Raw genomic sequence first — 12,795 nt, forward strand, 5'->3', positions numbered from 1 at the left:
CGATTTAATAGTTGAGAGACCGATTATCTTATGAGGAATGGGAGGATGATGTCGAGAGTTTCAATTGAAACACAGAGTATTACTTATTGTAATAAACGATCAATATGCGAAAAAATGTTTATTTCTAGTCATTAATACACTGAAAAAAATTCATGTACTTTTACATAGAAATTACTAAGTCAGAACTGGAAAAGTTACTTGCTTATCACTGTAATTTTTTTTCCATTTGTTTTAAAGTGAAAATACATATTAATGTAAAAATACATGTAAAATATAGGTAAAATTATTATTTTTATGCAAAAATCATATGTAATTTTAAATTTATTATTTTTACTTTATTAGAATTTTATTTTATAAGTATTTATCTATTTTATTTATAACACTATTTTATAGCATCTGTACATTCCTAACATTTCCTATGTGTAATTACATGTTCAGTGAAATATTTTTAATCTTGAAAATATTTAAGAATATATTTCGTATAAAATTACATATAATCTGTAATCTTCCATGTAAGTATCAATATTGCATGATTATGCTGGGTTGGAAAAAAACCTAGCTTAATCATGTAAATATTTTTTTCAGTGTATATTTATAATGGACAAAATGGATGTGCAATAATATTCTTGTTATATTACATGTAATAGCAACATATATTATACAACACATAGTATTTTCAAAAAGATATTTAGCATGAATATATATATATTATTGTAAAATTTAGGATAAATATTAATTTTATTTTTATTATACATTTAGTTTTCTAATTTAAAAAATTTTTTAATCTATATATTAATATATTTAAACATTGCTATAATTTAGATTTTATATTTTTTTGTTACAGATAACGCGTAAAATTCGGGAGTGTCGTTAAAAGTATCGCGCGTGTGTTCAATCCTGACAACTTGAGAGGAGGAGGAGGCCTAGGAGAGGCATCAGGCATCGGCAGAGCAACCCTAAGGTGAATATTATTATTTATATATTAATTATTACAAATCACATTAATTCAGTTCATTTATTTGAATAATGTGAACGAGAAATTTAGAAATATTATATAAATTTTCAAGAGGTTTATATAAATATTTATATAAATCCTATAAAAAGTTTTTATTTAAACACTTTTAAAAAATTTTTTAAATTATTTTATATTTATATATAGTTCATTATTGTTATGCGCCAAATATATATAAAGTTCGACTCGTCTAATAATTTTTGGAAATAGTAATAAATTTACACACTGCTATAATTTAGATTTTATATTTGTATGTTGCAGACAACGCAATTACATCAGAACGCAGAACATCAACTACTCCGCTGTTGTGCATCCTCCGGTGAGTGAGACAAACTTTTATTTAAATTTGAGACGAACAAATTTATAAATCTTACAATTAGTTGTAGATTGTAGATATAAATAACATTTCAATTCTCATATAAACCCGATGCCACATGATTTGTTTAAAAACGAATTAAAAACAATGGATTAGTAATAAATTTGTTCTCTCAAGAAAAAACATCTAACTTTTATCATAAACGGAACTGCATTAAGTGCGTTTCGCGATGCACAAAGCCGTGGCCTCTAGAGGGTAGCGATCGATTCTCTTTGAAGAGTGTTAGAAATTTATATAAAGGGGAGACAAGAGTACGGGCCGACAAAAATAAGAATAGTAAATAATATATTCGAGTAATAGGGGCTGCCGCGCTTTGCGTGCACAATTCACCCTGCAGGGCGGCGTGCGTCTTATGATGAAGAGGGAGGCGCGAGAATGAACGTAATGAAAAACTGGGGCTGCTTAAATAAAATAAAGCTTGTCGGCATATTATTGGCGGGAAGGCCATACTTTATCTTTCACCCTGTTTTCCTACCGTCTCGCTATTTCTTTCGCTTACTCTTCGGAAAGCCGAAGTCGGCAAAGAATGTTCTTGTTTAGTTGATAATGGTAAGTACATAACGAAAAAAAAAACATCTTATAGGCATTTATTATTCAAAATAAATTTTATTAGAAATATTATATATTATATTATTTTGTAGCACAAACAATTGCTTTAATTCCAGCTTATTGTTTTTAATTGAATGTATTACATAAATAATGTTGACACGACAAATATTTTAATATGTTTTATCGATATATATATTTTTTATTATATATATGTATAATAAGAATATTATATAATCATATTATATAATAGCAGAAATGAATTTCTCTCTCTTCTCTTTTTTACATGAATTCTTGTAATTTCTTTTAATTTTAAAATTACAGTTAGGTAAAAAAATTAGTTATGATATAAAATAGTTTATAATATAAATTATTAAAAGCAAAAAAATTAAACTGTATATAACTCTTTAAATCGAATAAGCTTCTTTTTATAGCTTTTAATCTATTATTAACGTTTTCAAACGTGTGTATGATACATTATTACCTCTCTTGTAATAGAGGAAATCAATTTTTCTTAATTAAAGCGTATTGTAAGAACCGATATTTTCCAACGAAAGTAGAGATGGCAAAAATTGATAATGCCGTTGGCGTGGATAGGGATGGCAAACATCCATAATTTCCAACCTATTATTGACATTTGCAGGATACCAGACGTTACGTAGCTATCCCATATACAAGGGTTTGACTTATCGGTTTTCCTCCGCGCATAAATCTCATTCGACTCTGCCGTGTTGCATAGCTCGTTTCCATGTCGCAAACTACGGCTGCTATCGCGCGAGGATCAGAAGGGTGGGCCTAAGCGTTCTACCCCCGAAAGCTTCACCGATCGATCGCGATTCCCAAGGTCATTCGAGTTTTCCAACCGTGGACATTGCGTTGAATGACCCGTTTCGATAGGATATGAGGATTCGAAAGAAAATCCCTACTAACCGAAGTAAAACTTTTTTTTTCGCCGGTAATCTTGCATCTCCCATGACTTTTTATCCCTTTCTACACTCCCTCTTTCCTTCTCTCTTTTTGCATCGTACTCTGAAAATGCTACCGTTCATCACGGTGAAATGGCGTGTATTTAAGATGCTTTTACACGCAGCTTTGCTTTCGCACTTGCGGCCTTCAGCAAATTTTTATCTTTTTTCATAATAATACATTATTCTGCTTCGAGAAAAAAATGGAAGTACTATTTAAAAGGAAAATCTCATTTGATGATATAACATGATGATTGAGGTGAGAGAAAATGTAGGAAATTCAAGGTTACGCATCCCTTAAAAGTTAGGTAATCTACGTAGAAAGTGGAAGAGGCCGAAACGGCAACGAGCAGCAGGGACCAAAAGTGGGAGTTGCTCGGTGGCAAGATTACGGGGAAGTTGCGCTCATTTAAATAATGCGCACAATAAAGTATGCAATGGCGAGGGCGGAGGTTGGGTTGGGTTCCGTTAGTTCTCGGTGTGGAGCATGGGGGATGGCGCTCCCGGGTGCAGTCACGTATCTTGAAGAAGAAGCGAAACAGCCAAACGCACGCACACGCATGAGCGCACCTTTAAGCGCAAAGTAATCGCTGTGTGCGGGTTGAAATTTTAGAAATTTCACATTTCCTAGTATTTCTCATATCTCCCTTATTTAATTATTATTAGCTACGCACAATAAATAAAATATAATATATAAGTAAAATTAATATCGTTATATGCAATAAAGTATATACGTAATAAAGTATATCGACAATAGCATTTCGAGCGATGAATGGATATAGTTTGAGCAATTTTTAAAAAAATGAAATATAATAATAAATTTAGCCGCAATAAAGATTTTAATGTCGCTTATGCCGAGATATACGAACTCGCACATCTCTTTAATGCGTGGCATTGATCGGCGCGAAAAGAAGCAGTCAAACGACGAAGAAACGATCGAGGAATACGCGAGGATTGGCGGGACCTTTCTCCCTAAGGGTCGCTCGCTTCGAGGGGTAGAGAAGAGGCCTGGCCGGCCGTGTTTTTGCGAGCTGTTTCTGCTGACCAGTGCGGCTTTTCCTGTGCGGTCATCTTTCGTCGCCTCCCAAAGCTTGTAGAGTCGCTTATTGCCTTGAAGCTCCTGTTAACCGCCCTTTTTAGCTTCCTGTCCCGCCAGTTCTCCGCTTTTCTTCGCTTCTTACGCGTCAACCCATGCGATAGATGATACCCAAGATTCGAACGACCCCTTGCTAATTTGTATCCAACGTTCCTGTTTACTGCTGTTGATATTATAATTGGATAATTCATTTTAGCTACGTTTTAGTAGATTAGGGAAATCTTATTGTACTTTATAATGAAAGTTTTTCTTTTCGAGATTTTTCTCTCTAAAATGAAAGTCTAAAAATAATTTAGAGAGAGTATACATTCTTTGTTACATGTATTCATTATTGCCGCGAATATTTATATTCTTCTATTTGATGTTTTCTTGAGAAATTTTAAATAAAATAATTTTTTTAAATTTTGATTTATCTTTTTCATTCATCTTTTACTTGAAAAAGATAAATGGAAAAATGATTTAATTATTTAATTTGAGAATTCTCTGGAATACATAATATATATTGATCAGACTGATAAGAGCGTGCTTATAATATTATATTTCTCCTCCTAAAGATTAATTAATAAGCTCATAATTAATACGAAGTAAATGAGAATCTGTAAAATAAAATCGCGTCGCGTATTGCTCTGATAAACAGCAAATATAATATTAATGATACTTTATTTTCATTTGGCTGGTGGTAGTTTACTCGGCGGAGTGTTACTTTAACGTTTTACATGGCTGCTGCTTGCTTTGATACGAGCCGAGAGAAATAAGTAAATTGTGCAAGTGAAAATTCCAGCTCTGCGAGAACGTAATCAGTACGGCACACTTCGCACGCTTGTTCCAGGTGGAGGGAATACAATGTCCCGGGGCGATCACTTTGTGAAGATTCGAGATAGCGTAGATCCTTTATCACCCCCGCGATACTCCGCCACCGCGCTCTCAACGGACTCTTCTGTGTTCGGCCGGTTGATTTTAACACATAATAAGATTCGCGGACGGTAATGTTACATGTTTGTACTCGGCTTGTTATCGCAACGGAAAATTACACAACACTGCTGCCGCCTCCTCCATTAAAGGGCGCAAAACATTTATAAGTATCCAGCGCTGCCGCGGGCTACGCGGAGCGAAATAAAGTCCGCTTTTCTCTGAAACAAAGCGGTTTTTATGAGGCGCGAGACACCGCGAGTTGCGGTTCAAGGTATAAATACAGAATGGCAATTGACGTTTAACCTCTTGCTTTGGAATTTAATTGAGACACTCGCTTATCTAATTTGCCATTGTAAATGTGCAATCTGATAAAGGGACACGGGACATAATGTTCGTTATAAAATATCTTACAAAGTGAAACCTATGGAACTCAGCTGTTGAAAATAATGTAATTCATAAAATCGTGAAATTTTTATACATATATTTCTTTTACATACATATATTATATATCTTAAAATTTTCATATTAACTTTTATTTTACGTAATAGCAAAAAATTCTGCAGTTATATACATTTTATAATTAAATAACAAATATGTGTAATTAAAATGAAACGTGAAGTATACGGAGAAGTTTAAATGCTTGCATTACAAATTATATATCAATATCAGTATATAATCGGTAATTATATAAAAGATACACATACAACAGTTTAAGGTTTTAACATAGTTTACGGATCAACGTAGCATTTACTTTAGATCAGTACAAAGTATTTCTGAATATACAACTTTGAGCATGCGCGCAATATGTAAAGTTATGTCGCGTAATTGAAATTGTCGGTACCGTAGACTAAGCGCATAAGGGTATTTCCGGGTTAAACACCGAGAGAGCGGCACAACTGTCGCATAGTTTTGCATCCCTCCGGTCGGACAATTAAGCGAATTACATGTAACAGCTGAACATTAACTCGTAATGTGACCCTTCATTTACTCGACCGTTAGCCACACCTACTACCCCTCAAGGGTGAGTACTTATCATCCCTCCGTCCCTTCGATCTCTCATACTAATCGAGGTACGGATTTAGTTTGAGAAGTAGCCACCTGAACTACGTAATCATCCGTCGGCACGACTTAAGCGTTTTAATTCGTAATTAACGTTTACATTTCATTATTTATTTATTATTTTTTTTATCATTATTTTTCAAAATTCAAAGTGTAAGTCAATACTTGTTTTTAGATAAACTAATGTTATAAAACTAAATGCTAATTGTATTTTATTTAAAATTCTGTAAATTATTTTGGCTGATTACATAGTTTTTTGACGAGATATATTATCTTTTTGAGATTACAAAATTATATATTACATCTTTTTTATAAAATATCTAATTTTTTTACTATTAGAAACTTTGCACATAGAAATGTCACAAAAGAGCATAAACAGTATTAGCACTCAATGAACACACTGTGGGGTCGCGTTATCGGCGATTCCCTCCAAGTTCAAATTACTGCCGGCATTTGCCTTATCTCGGTCCCTAGTAAGCCAGCAAAGAATAACTACCGAAGATATCGGCTCTGCATATGTATCAGCCAACTAAAAATAGATAAAGAAGTGAAACAAACATTGTAAAGTTGTGTATTTTGTATGTACTACTTTTATAAAGGAAGGGAAATATTATGCAGCATTTTATCTTTGATTTTTAAAACATTTTGCAATAATATAATTAGTAATAGCATATGCTATTTACGAGCCTATAAACATTAGAAAAATATAACGAATATAATTAATTACAATTTGTAGCAAGAATATTTATATATTATTATTAAAAAATTGTTTATACAACAATTCTATATACGTTTAGTGTTAAAGTTTAATTTAAAATTAAATCTCCGTAATTGAAAATCCCATCTATTTACATGCGTGGCACAAAATAATCATTTTAAACAGAGTATTCAAATTTAGTCGAAAGAGTTACATAAAATCTGACAGTTCTTTCTTCTTATTGATAATACTTGAAAAGTATTTTCACAAGTGTATGAAACATGTAGAGAAATTCGTTGCACGGAGCGAACGGGAAGTCAAACTCCGACAGACAAAGACGATTCTCTCTCGAATTTCCGGAGCGATGCGTTCTCGGTGATGCGAAAGTCGGGGTGGTAGCGCGTCTTCGAATATCGCGGGAAAGAAGGAAGCTGGGAAATCGACTGTCAGCTGGCACTCGAGAGGGTATTGAGAGCATCTGCGGCGCGAACGAGTTTTTAGTTGCGAAATATTTGTAAATATCTCTCTTTGTGAAGAGCTCGGAGGCTGGAAAGGGGTTGGAGCGGCTTCTCCGCAGAGCACAGGACGAGTCAAGGGTGGAAAGAATAAAAGCTTTCTGTTCTGTACGTTTGACGGTCAAACGGATTCTGTATTTGGCAAGGGCCTGTGCCAGTCCTGCTGGTCCTGCCGCCCTTCAAAGAAATGCCACGTATTTCGCATGGTGCGCGTTTCCTATGATTAATGCCGGCATGTAATGGGTTGTTTGCCCTCAAAATATTCCATCCTCTGGTCTTTGACGATTTCCTGGATAGATTCGGCGGGATGGTGTTTACGACGTTCATATTCTACCAGATCAAGGAGATCTGTTATATATTATATGCCTTAATAGACTTATCTAACGAATTTCACCGCGGTTATTTCGTAAAATGCCTCATTTAAAATATACATTTGGAATGAGAAAATGGTAGTTATTTAAATAAATTTATATAAATTTATATGTATTTATAATGAAATATTAATTAAAATAATAATGAAAAGAAATTCATGTGTACATAATATTAATAAGCTTACTAATTTAAATGGATTATAGAAATGATACGAGTCGCGTTTTAGTTATTAATTGAATGATCATTTTTCAAACTTAATAAATTGCGAAATTTAACATTTCAACAAAAATTTTACTAAGGCTAGATCAATTTCAGAATATTCAAATTATTTTCAATTATAATGTTACCATTTATGTGAATAAACTGCTATTAAGCATATTCCTCGCGGTTAGTTGGGAAAAAGCCACGGAAATGCGCGGTAAGCAAACGCGTAAGTAATTAAGTGGATCCAGGTGTTTCCGCGGAAAGAACGTAAAATTAATGGGAGTCGGTAACGATAGATACTCTCCGGGGCAGATCTCTTGGCTCGCCACGCTCTGGATCGTCGAATCACCCGAGAGGCATCCACGATCGGTAAACAAGCTAGGGTCGTTAAAGCAACGGTTATACTGATGATTGTAGGCTTGCGAGGGTATTTAGGAGAGTTGTTTACGGCTACTTTCTCTCTACGGTCAATAAAGTCCAACTACCCCAGCAAAAGACCGCGTGATATCTGTGCATTCGGTCTGTCTTTCCTGTTCGCTGACGATGCAACCATTGACTAGTGTTATCGTATTTACTAACGACAGAAATGTGTCTTTAATCTCCTCTTATGATGGTATATTTGTCGAAAGTTTTTTCGATTCACATTGATCGAAATAAGTTTTGTGTTATGCAAAATTGTTGGACAAGTCGCAACATAGGTATAAGAAAGCGCGATTTAACTATGTTTTATTATGATTAACTTAAAATTTTTCTTTACAAATGAAATGTATATATGTATATATTTCTCAAAAATTGTTCAAAGAGACAATTTTCGAATGCTCTCCTTTTTTAAATTAAATATAACATATGATATTAATTGCCTTTATGTTTCTTTAATTTTGTAAAATTACTAAATTTATAAAATTATGAAATGCAACATTCACGTTGTTACTGCTTTGCAATAATATTCTTTTCACTGAACTTTGGGTAGAAAAAAGAGTAGAATAAATATGACTCGCGATAATACCGTCGCGAATATGCCGCAACGTTGCTTACAAAAAAACAAAAGAGATGAATAGAGGGAAGTGGTAGACAGGCTCGAGGGTGACACGAAGATAGAGCATTTGCATGTGGCGATCGGCCACGTGGAAGCTTTACTCGCTCCATCGCGCTTTCTTTTTAGTTGGATTTCTCATGTGATCTTTCCGGATACAGTCAAAATATTCTTAGTCATTTTATACGTCTTTCTCTTTTATTATTTTGTTTATATTTTTCATACTTTATAAATATATGTATACATACATAATATTTCTTCGCTGAGTACTATATAAATTTATTATAATTTCTAAACCAATTTTTATTTTATTCTTTCGCATTATTGTCGTAATAAATAAATATATATGTTATTTAGAACGATTTAACAAAAATATAGATTAAAAATTCAGGCAATATCAGGGGTGTTATTGGAAGGACGAAAAGAAACAAAGATGAAGATAAAGGGAGAGATATGCGTTTTTAGTGTAGAAACGGGTTGGTTTTCGAGATTGGCAGTTGCAGGGCAAAACGGCGTTCTATACGCGTACCGATGAAATTGTGTTTGTATTTTAATGAGGGGGCTATGCTAATCCGTCTCGCGGCATACAGCTGAGCCTCTCCTACCCAGCGACGAAGGAGAGGCCGTTTTTCCATTTCGCGCAAACGGCTCACGGCGCCGAACCGAGACTGAATCGCGATCCTCTTCGAAACTGACGAATAAATTCGCACTTCACTTGTGTATTTGCAAATTTTAAAGGGGACCGGCAGGCTTTACAACGCCCGATTGTTTTAATATCGTTTTGCCGCGTGCGTAGGGGAAAACTGCGTGAAGAATTAAAGGATAAACGACAGACTATAACAAATATATATATATATATATATATATATATATATATATATATATACACATACATATATATTCTCAAAATACGATACATGAAAGATCTGTTAAATGATGGAAAAATGGAAATTTTATAATAAAGATATATATATTGTAAGAGATTAATAGATTATATATGTGTAATCTAATTATCAATAAAATTTTTACTTTTTAAAATCCAACAAATATTTAATTAAAAAGAAGTTGATATAAATTAATTTTAAATTGTTTACTTTACAAACTATGAAAATGAAAATTTGTTAACACGAATCTATCTACACTTTCATCGAAGCTTTTGTTACGCGCGTTCTAACACCCTTTTCTGACCTACTGCCATAATTTCAGTAATCGATAGAGTCCATATGCGCGCCTATGTATGTACGTTCATTTTCACCCCTCTGGACAGTCGATTCCCCCTATCAAAGAGCCGTTAGTCTTTAAAGAGGGCTCATCGGGCTTAAGTTCAAACTTGTGTATTGTACCTATATTCTCTTTCGTTACGATTCATTACTTTACTTTTTAATTTGTTACAGTATTTTAATTTGTTACATTTGTATAAAATAATATGCAAAGTAGACAAAAATTAATATAATTGGATATCTTCTCTCTCTCTCTCTCTCTCTTATACATATATGTATATTAACAAATAATATTTTTAAAATACTTTAGAGAAACCGAATCGTTTTATCGAAATACGAGTTTCAACATAATACGTTTTACATTAATAATATATTTGCACACGTAGAAGTAAAACAAATTAATTGAGCAAATATCTCGAAAATTACGTGTATTTCATACGCATATTGATATATCAAATAACTTAAAGATATTTGTGTGCTTGATTGGGAAACTTGGCAAAGTCGTAATTATACTAAATTCTTTTTGTTATTCGTGATGTGTGAGTTTTTTTTTATGCCTGGACATAGTTTTGTTTGGATGGAAAGTAATGAATGAAACGTAGAAGTCCATCGTAGACTATAGTGAAGTTAGCTGAGTAGCCATTACATGCGGACCAAGAGCTTTTTTCCGAGGGAGTGAGCTTGGAAAAGTACGAAACTTCCCGGTACACATGAAGTTAGACCGATAGGGGCCAATCTAATTGAGTCGATGTATTTACAGATCACTAGCTGGCCAATAGGAAGTTATTCCCTCATATCACATTCAAATTGCTTCATCGATTTCCAGCAGTAACATTAGCCCTAGAATAATGGCGTTCTGCAATTTTATATAATTTCGGCAATTTTATCAACATTTTTCATCACGTATACAAAAGTATTAGGCATTCTATTTCGATCTATTTTTTTGAATTTGAAAAAATTGAAATTAATTATTTCCGAATATAAATTCTTAGTAGAATTATATTTTTATTAGAAATATATATTATATAATATATAATTATATAAAATAAATAATTAATACTAGCATGAGCTATTATATTAAATATTTATCTTAAAAAAAGAATAAAAAATTATTTAAAAAGTATTCTCAATTTCCAGTTTTATTAATAAATTATAAAAAGATTTCTTGTGTGAGAGAAACTATATTAAATGACATAATAACATATTTTTTCACAAGTAAAATATAGTATAGTACATATTACATATGCGTCCCAATTTCTTATTATTATTTTTTCTCATCTTACATTATTGATAATTGATATTCATTTTTAAAGACTTTAATAAATATACGTGTGCCTTTAACCAATTAAATTTGATAAGTACAAATATTCTTGCTATATTTGTACTTACACTATATGTATTTATAAAAATGGTTCAACCCTCTCTCCATCACGTATAAAATTTGAATCTTTTATTTAAATCTGTCTTAAATAAAAGTTTACGATATTTCCATGTATTTTCTCGATATAGAGACGTTGGCGACAAAAGGTGGGAAACAAAAATTGCGAAACTGCTAATCTTTCTCGCGATTGTAGGGGCAACGTTAATCGGTACCTAGTTGACATAGCGCGGATTCCCAGTCTTCCGTATACATATATATATATCGCGTTAGTGTGTACGAGAAGAGAGTGCAAGGCCTGCTTGAAATTTTGCACGTTCTCCTCCCAGCGGTCGCTTCCTCTTCCCTATTCGTAGTCGACGTTTCGCGTTGGAATCGAAAACGGGCCAGGCCAGGCGTCGAGCCCGTTTCGAGCGGCAGACGGTTTAAACAATCGTCGAAGAGAAAACGAGCCAGAGAAGGAAAAAAAAGGCGAGCTAGGGTGATCCCGCCTCTCTGGTCGTTTCGCTCCGTGAGTCCGTGATACATCGAGATATCGCCGAGTCGTTGTTGACCGAAGTTTCGATGATCCCAGCCGGAGAAAGATTCAACTCGTGCTCGGACGATTATGTGAGAGTGGGTGGACGGCGCCAACCCGAGCAGACACGAGGGTGAACCGGCCTGGTTATCGATGTATTTTCAATACCGAGACAAAGCGATATAATCCGCGTTTAATTGGAAAACTTCACCTCGACCGGCCTCCCTCGCCGATACAAATCGCGGGAGTGAGATATCGCGGCTACCACCCCCTCTCATTCCACGCCGCCAAGGCCGCCGGGCCGCGAATTTGTTTTCGTTGGTTGCAGTGTTCGGTGATTCGAGCGGTTGCGTTGTTTACGTATAGAATAATGAAAAGCATTGATCGCCATTATTTTGTTTACCTCGATAAACGATACTCTGAATAAAACATTGTCATTGTGTGAATACGTTTGACCATTTAAAATTGAAAATTAACAGCACCCTTTCATCAATTTAACATTTTGTTGCTTCATTTATGTTCGTTATACCTTATTTATTTATTATTATTTATTATTTAGAGTTTGATTGTCTCATTCAATTACTAAATATTATTTGTATAATGTTTTACTTTATCTATTATAGATTATTTCAGTTTTTCGATTTCATTTCTAAATTTTTGTTTGCTGTATTTATGTGTCTTGTTTTATTTTTCTTTTATGTCGTACGTGTACTTGCTTCCTTTAGAATTATTTATTTTATTTATAATTTTTTCATCTTAATTTACATTGATTCATTATTACTGTTATTATCGAAAGAATCAATTTTTTTCAAAATTTTTTGCGCATAGATAAAATAGGTATATATATGTGTAAAAAAAGTAAGATTAACGTACATCATGAAAATCAGTGGAAA

This window comes from Nylanderia fulva, unplaced genomic scaffold, assembly GCF_048542155.1.
Source record: "Nylanderia fulva isolate GAGA-0341 unplaced genomic scaffold, ASM4854215v1 Scaffold13, whole genome shotgun sequence".
Taxonomy (NCBI): domain Eukaryota; kingdom Metazoa; phylum Arthropoda; class Insecta; order Hymenoptera; family Formicidae; genus Nylanderia; species Nylanderia fulva.